Below are 7961 nucleotides of genomic sequence, written 5' to 3'. Positions count from 1 at the left end.
GAGTTTTTGCTGGCACGTCCAAATTAATGTGATGGATGTGTTAGGACTGACTGCACTCGTTTTGGACCTCGTATGTCTGACTTGGACACCTGAGTGCTTAAAATGAACTAAGTTTACTAAGTTTGTTTGTATTCTAATTTTGCTTTTAAGTGGGGGAAAATCTCTCGGGGAGTAGTTTTTGGGAACCATTAGATCTGGCAGATCCAGTTCAATGTGACAGACATGTTGGGACTGACCCAACTCAGTTTGGACCTCGTATGCTTGAATTGGACACTTGGATGGTTAAATTTAACTAAGTTTACTAAGTTCTCCTCTAAGTGCATAATTTTTAATTGGCATGGAATTCTTTAGCACCATCACCTCCAACGCGTCAAGCTCAATGTCACAAAAGTGTTGGGACTAACCACACTCAGTTTGGACCTTGCATACCCGACTTGGACACCTGAGTTCTTAAAATGAACTAAGTTTACTATGTTTGTTTGCATTCTAACTTTGCTTCTAAGTGAGGAAAAAGGTCTCGGGGAGGAATTTTTTGGCATTGTTAGATTTGAAACGTCCAATTCGATGTGACAGACATGTCGGGACTGGCACAATTTAGTTTGGACCTTGTATGCCTAAAATGGACACGTGGGTGCTTAAAATAAACTAACTTTAATTACTATGTTTGTATTCTAACTTCGCTTTTAAGAGGGGAATAAGCTCCCGAGGAGGAGTTCTTGGGCACCATTAGCTTCGACACGTTGAGATTAATGTGATGGACGTGTCAATACTGACCGCACTCAGTTTGGACCTCTTATGTTTGACTTGGACACTTGAGTGCTTAAAATGAACTAAGTTTACTAAGTTTGTGTGTATTCTAATTTTGCTTCTAAGTAGGGAAAAAGCTCCCGAGGAGTAGTTTTTGGGCACCATCAGATTCGGCACATCCAGTTGATGTGACAGACATGTCAGGACTGACTCAACTCGGTTTGGACCTCGTAAACCCGAATTGGACACTTGGATGGTTAAATTTAACTAAGTTTACCAAGTTTTTCATTAAGTGCATAATTTTCAATTGGCATGGAATTTTTTAGCACCATTACTTGCGGCACATCGAGCTTAATGTCACAAACATGTCGGGATTGACCACACTTGGTTTGGACCTTGTATACCTGAGCTCTTAAAATGAACAAAGTTTACTACGTTTGTTTGCATTCTAACTTTGCTTCTAGGTGAGGAAAAAGCTCTCGGGAAAAAGATTTTTGGCACCATCAAATCCGGCACATCCATTTCAATGTTACGGACGTGTCGGGACTGACGTAATTCAGTTTGGACCTTGTATGCCTGAATTTGATACCTGGGTGTTTAAAATGAACTAAGTTTACTAAGTTTGTTTGTATTTTAACTTTGCTTCTAAGTGGGGAAAAAAGCTCCTAGGGAGGAGTTTTTGGGAACCATTAGATTCGGCACATCTAGTTCAATATGACGAATGTGTTGAGACTAACCCAACTCAGTTTGGATCTCGTATGCCCGAATTGGACACTTGGGTGGTTAAATTAAACTAAGTTTACCATGTTCGCCTTTAAGGGCATAATTTTCAACTGGCATAGAATTTTTGGGCACCATCAGCTTCGACACGTTGAGCTCAATGTCAATTAATCAATATGCATAATTTTATAAACAAGTTGACCCAGCCCGACTCATCGACGAGACAGTGTCCTTGTCGATGGGCCGCGGAAGGAAGTTCGTCGACGCCAAGGTGGCCTCGTCGACGAGCTTGATATTTCAAGATTTCCCAAAATCTCTTGGCATCTTCCCTTTGATGAGCTACTGAATCTCGTCACAGAGCCAAACAAGAGGCTTCATCGACGAGAAAAGAAGCCTCGTCGACGAGTCCTATAGATTTTTGGCTTTAAAACTTTCCTTCTCTTTTCCTCATTTATTTAATACACTTATCTTGGGTCAGGTTCTTACATTAGTTTTCTAAAATAACTGATGTAAATAAATCCCCTTACCTTTTCTTGAACTCCGAAACATGAAATATATGGCTCCCAAAACAGCGAACCGAGTTCTCAGAACCTATAAGCCAAACAACAGTACTTCAACACAATCCTATTTACTACAGATCTATCAAACCAAAAATGAATGTAGACCCTTACCTCGATTTCAAGATGAAACTCGAAAATCCTCAAAACAAAGATCTGATCCACTATAACCGTAAAGGTTTTCCCCCTGATCCACGTAGTAATGTCGGACCGTAGATTTGGGTGACAAACAGTGAAGGATCGAAGAGAGAGAGAGTGAGAGAGAGATAGAGAGAGAGAGAGAGAGAGAGAGAGAGAGAGAGAGAGAGAGAGTTTTGAGTTTTCTTAACTATGAAGCAATGAATAGATATTTATAATTTAGTTGACTTGGCCAGACTCGTCGACGAAGTGGTGCGCTCGTCGACTAGCAGAAGAAGGGCATTTGTCGACAACAGAGTTGGCCTCATTGACAAGCCTGAGATTCCCAAAATTCCAGAAAGCTCTCGGCATCCACTCGTCGACGATCCTTTGAACCTCGTCGACGAGCCATAGAAGAGACTTCATCGACGATAGAAGGAGCCTCGTCGACGAACCCTGTTGTTTTCACCTTTTTAAATTCCTTCCCCTTTTCTTATTTGTTTAATCCACATTTCTCGGGACGGGTCCTTACAGGTCGTCTAAGCCAAGTCAACTTATTGACTTTTTACCTATTCGGTCGATTGATACATTTTTAATGCCCTAAGTTTGGTCGGCCGAAGCCCTTTCAAAATTAAACATAGGTCCTATTTTTTTATTAAAATTCACCCTTATTTGCATAGATATAACTTGTGAGTTTAAAGGGGATTTTTCATCTGGTGTTTAGGGACCTAAAGTCAATTTATGGCCTAGGCTTCTTAATTGAGCCCAAAAATCAGGCGGTCGACCAAAGTCTTATCTAAGGTCTTTTGATTTTCCTATGGTCCTTCTACGGTCATTACAGAGCTTTCATTCATACCATGCATGCCATGCACTATTACACACCAAATAGAAAGACTAAATGCAATTACAAAGAGAAATAAATGTCTTCTTCTTCTTCTTTTGCTCCTTTGATCATAGAGTACGCCAGGCTGTACGATCTTTATGCTCCTCAAGCTTCCATCAATCCTTTTTCATGTGTGTGTTCTGAAATATTAACATGTTCAATTACTAAGCACACACATTAGTTTCAAGTGCTTTGTTAGCATCAAAATAGAGATCGGACTCAAAAAGTCAACAAAAGCCCACAAATGCGCTTGTTACCTCTTCCAAATTTAAGGTTTCTTTACCCCATGTTAGAGTCATAACTAAGTGTTCATACTTGTGAGATGATGGTAGGAGTTTCATTGGGGTCAGATCGCCTCACGAACTTTTGGATCCTAGATTCAGCATACAACACCTATAGGTTGGTTAATTCTGATTTTGTTCTAATGGGTAGTGATGTTTCATGCAAAATAATTGGAATATGAAGCATGAAAATTAAGATGTTTGATGGTGTTGTGAGAACACTATGTGATGTAAGACACATACTGGACCTACAGGAGTTTAATTTCATTGGGCACTTTGGATTATAATAGATTTAGTTACAAGTCTGAAAGTGGGGTTATGAAGGTGTGCAAAGGCATTCTAATGGTGATGAAAGGGTAAACGTTAGCGAGAAACATCTATGCACTGCTAGGCACTATAGTTGTAGGTGGAGATGCAACCGTAGATTCTAAGTTTGATAACACCGTTTTGTGGCATATGTGGTTAGGGCATATAGGTGAGCATGGGATTAAGGTGCTTCATATGAGGAATATTTTGAAGGGTATGAAAACATGCAAGCTGAATTTTCGCAACTTTTGTGTTCTTAGGAAGTAGAACAGGGTGCAATTCAAAACAACCGACACACAAAACGGAAAGTATTCTTGACTATATTCATTCGGATGTTTGGGGGCCGATTAAAGTAGCATCACGGGGTGAACGTACATATGTATTTTTTGGGTTTCACTGATGATTACTCACAAAAGGTCTGGGTGTACTTCATGCGTTACAAGTTAGATACATTTGTCATGTTTAAATAGTGGAAAGCTAATGTGGAAAACTAGACCAAGAGGAGAATTAAATGTCTCAGGTAAGATAATGAGACCGAGTATGCTGATTTGAGGTTCATGGAGTTCTGTGAGCAGCATGGCATAAGGAGACATTTTACAATTTACCGGACACCACAATAAAATGGTGTGGTAGAAAGGATGAACTGAACTCTGGCTGAGAGAGTTTGGTGTCTTAAATTAAATGCAGGGTTAGTGAAGAACTTCTAGGTCTAGGAAGTGTGTATGGCGTTTCTTAGTTAATCGACCACCAAGGGCATCACTAGAAGGGAAAGTTGCATAGGAGGTTTGGACAGATAATGCGGTAGACTACTCCGGTTTGAGAGTTTTGAGTTGTCCATCGTATATGCGCATTTCTAGTGAGGAGAGATCAAAACTTGACGTAAAGTATAGACACTACATTTTTCTAGGATATCAGAAAGGTGTAATGGGGTTCAAGTTGTGGGATCCAATGATAAACAAGGTGGTGATCAGTAGAAATGTGGTTTTCAATGAGCAAGTCATGGTGAAGCGTACTTAAGAAGATGATGAAGAGAAATACAAGTCAGAAAACTAGAGCAGAGATGAGCATGTCGTGCAGGTGGATTTAGAGACTCAAGACAATGATGATGGTCCCCAAAATACAGGAAGTTTTAGCTTGGGAAAGCAAACAAGTTGACAGTGTTCCTATACGCGGATCCAGAAGCACTATCTGACCGCCACCCATGTATGGTTTTGATGATCTAGTGTCTTATGCTCTCACTACCAGTTGCAAGGATCCAACTACTTTTCAAAAGGTAGTGCATGGCCAGGAGAAAAGTAGATGGATGAGTACCATTGTGGAGGAAACGGAGTTGTTGCATAAGAACCAGACATGAGATTTAGTGGAGCTTGCATATTGGAAGAGGGCGATAGGTTGCAAGTGAGTGTATAGGAAGAAGAAAGCAATTTCAAAAAAAGTATGAAAGAAGTTTAAGGCATAGTTAGTAGCAAAAGAATGCTCGCAAAAGAAAGAAGTTGATTATGATGAAATCTTCTCACTTGTGGTCAGACACACTTCCATCAGGGTAGTGTTAGGATTAGTGGCACATTTCTCTAATATTTTATTTCATTTTTTCCTTTTCTATATATATATTTTTTATTTTCAAGGTAAAAATTTCATTTTTTTCTTGTATTTCCCCATTTTATTGAATTAACAATCATGTTATATAAGCCCTAGATAAAATGAGATGTCTTTAGTTATTATTATTTTTTAATGGATGGTCTATAACAATGAACTTTTGCAAAATTGGGATGCCAAAAAATCCCAATAATTATTGGTAATTCCAAATAAAAAGAAAGAAAAAAGTACCAAATAATGACCATATATATTACTAACAAGAAAAATGATCACTAGCCAATGACCATATTTTCGTAGAAAGTATCAAAGAATTATTACCCTAAAGTAATCAACTTAAGGCCACTTTAATTATGAAAAATAATTTTTATTTTTCAATTTTAGCTTTAAAAATTCATTTTATTTTTAGTTTTCTAGTATTTTTATAGAATGTTGAAAACAATAAAAAATTATTTTTTTCCTTGTGCAAATATTGAAAAACTGAAAAATAATGAGACATTTTTGTAACTTTTGAAAAACCATAAATAAAAGATAAAACTTTATTTTTTATTTATTTTTTTATTTTTATTTTTATTTTTTTGACTATATAGGAACTTCAGCCACCAACAAGCCCTTTGGATCCCCTAGTGCGGCACCAAACCTATGGATCAGCGTATAATGGTCTCTTCACAAAATATACTCTTATAATGCAGTTGGAGATCACATTTTGAATTGATGTCTATGTATATTTTGATAAAATATAAAATAAAATTTTATTTTATTTTATATAAATTTAAATTAAAGGTTTATAATTGTACTCCTAAGCATAACCTAAGGCTTTATTTGGATCAAAGATTTTATTTGGGGAATGAACGGAAAGGATAATAAAATGGAAATTCACTTTCCATTAAATTTTTTCTCTATATGAAATATTATTAAAGATTAAAATTTGTTCTAATATTATTAAAAATAATAAATTTTTGTTCTTTGTTTGGTTAATTTTTTTCTCCCATTTCTTGATAATTATTTCTTAAAAAACAATTAGTTTTCTTTAATGATACAGATTGTGTTAGAATTGTAGTGGTCGGAGAGAGAAAAGAGGTGAACAAAAATCAAACTAGAGGACAAAGCTAATAGATAAAAAAAGGAATAGTTGAGGGGAGAATAACGAATAGTTAGAAAATGCACTTTAATGCCGTCACAATAAATCATAATAAGACATGTAAAATCGGGACTTCAAAATTTTTAATAAAATATTTTATCTTTGGCAGTCACAAAAATTTGAATTTTAGAAGTTCATTTTAACTATTGCATAAAACTAAATTTTGCATGTTATTTTTATTTCATTTTTTATGTTGTATACATAAATGCGTATGTACAATTTTTTTTTCAATCAGTGTTAAATAAATAATTCCATGGAAATATCACAAAAGGAAAATTGCACAAGAAGTAATGTGCCATTGTCCACTAGTAAGAATAGAGGACCGAGCCACTGAGGATTGGATGTTAACATATATGTTCAGGCACGAGAATAAAAGAGAATAAAGGGAGGAAACGTGAAACATATTTCCTAGACATTAGATAGATTGTCAATGTCATCCCACACCCCTGCAAACAAAATTCGCCACACTAAAATATATTCTTATGAAAATATCATAATCAATCACATAACTCTCTCTCTCTCTCTCTCTCCTCTCTCTCTCTCTCTCTCTCTCTCTCTCTCTATATATATATATATATATATATATATATATATATATTATAAAAATATTATTATTTGTTTATTATTTATATTATTATAACTTTCTATGTATATATTTTTACATTGTTACAATAGTATTATGTATTTACTATTAATATTATCATTATTATCTTGAACCAGGTACAAACAATGGAGCGGAGTTGCGGGCTTTTACTAGTGGTGTTCGACTCTATAAAGAGTTGAGATATTAGAATATTTGTATTAAAAGCGACTTGGAATTGGTGGTGAAATGATTCACATATGGAATTTGTTCCTCTTGGTGTTTGTGGGACTTTTGGAAATAATTGGAAGAGGAGTTACAAGGTCTTCGGTTCCCTATAAAGCACCAATTTAGAGAAGGTAATCAGGTGGCAAATTTCTTGACTCGTCAAGGCAAGGGAGGCAACACAAGGAGATATTTTGCAGGTGATGTGTTGTCAAGTAAAATGAAAAGATCTCATTCATATGGATAAGACGAGTATTCCAAGCTTTCGTCTTTAATTGACATCATTTGGTTTTCCTCTGATTTATGTTTGTAGATAATTGACATCATTTTGCAGGTAATTTTTTTTTATGTATGCTTATTTTTGATTCCATATAGACATGTTTAGATTGTTTTAGTTTGGATTGTGGTATTGATTTTTGTATTATTGGTTTTGATGCTTGGGATGGTTTTTATAGTTTATTTGAAAATCTCATGTATCCTGCTTGTAGTCGCAGTATTCTTTCGTCATAAGTAAGGGCTATCAATAAAATTGGGGGTTTGTTAAAAAAAATATTATCATTATTATCATCTCTACTGGTTATAATGTGTTTGGTTTGCGGATTAACCAACTTTTCCAGAAAATTCTTTTTGATATCTAGGTATTTGCATGTTTAGTTCGTGATTAACGGTTTCATTTCTAAGAATGGTACATATTCACGTAAGGTGTTCTAATGTTAGCATCCTTATTCCATTGCAAAGTGGAGGTCCCCAAATTACCTGCATAAGGGAATCACCAAAAGGGTCCTAGATGAGAGAATTTAATTTGCTAGAC

This window comes from Malania oleifera, chromosome 5, assembly GCF_029873635.1.
Source record: "Malania oleifera isolate guangnan ecotype guangnan chromosome 5, ASM2987363v1, whole genome shotgun sequence".
Classification (NCBI taxonomy): Eukaryota; Viridiplantae; Streptophyta; class Magnoliopsida; order Santalales; family Ximeniaceae; genus Malania; species Malania oleifera.
This window is presented reverse-complemented; position numbering follows the sequence as displayed.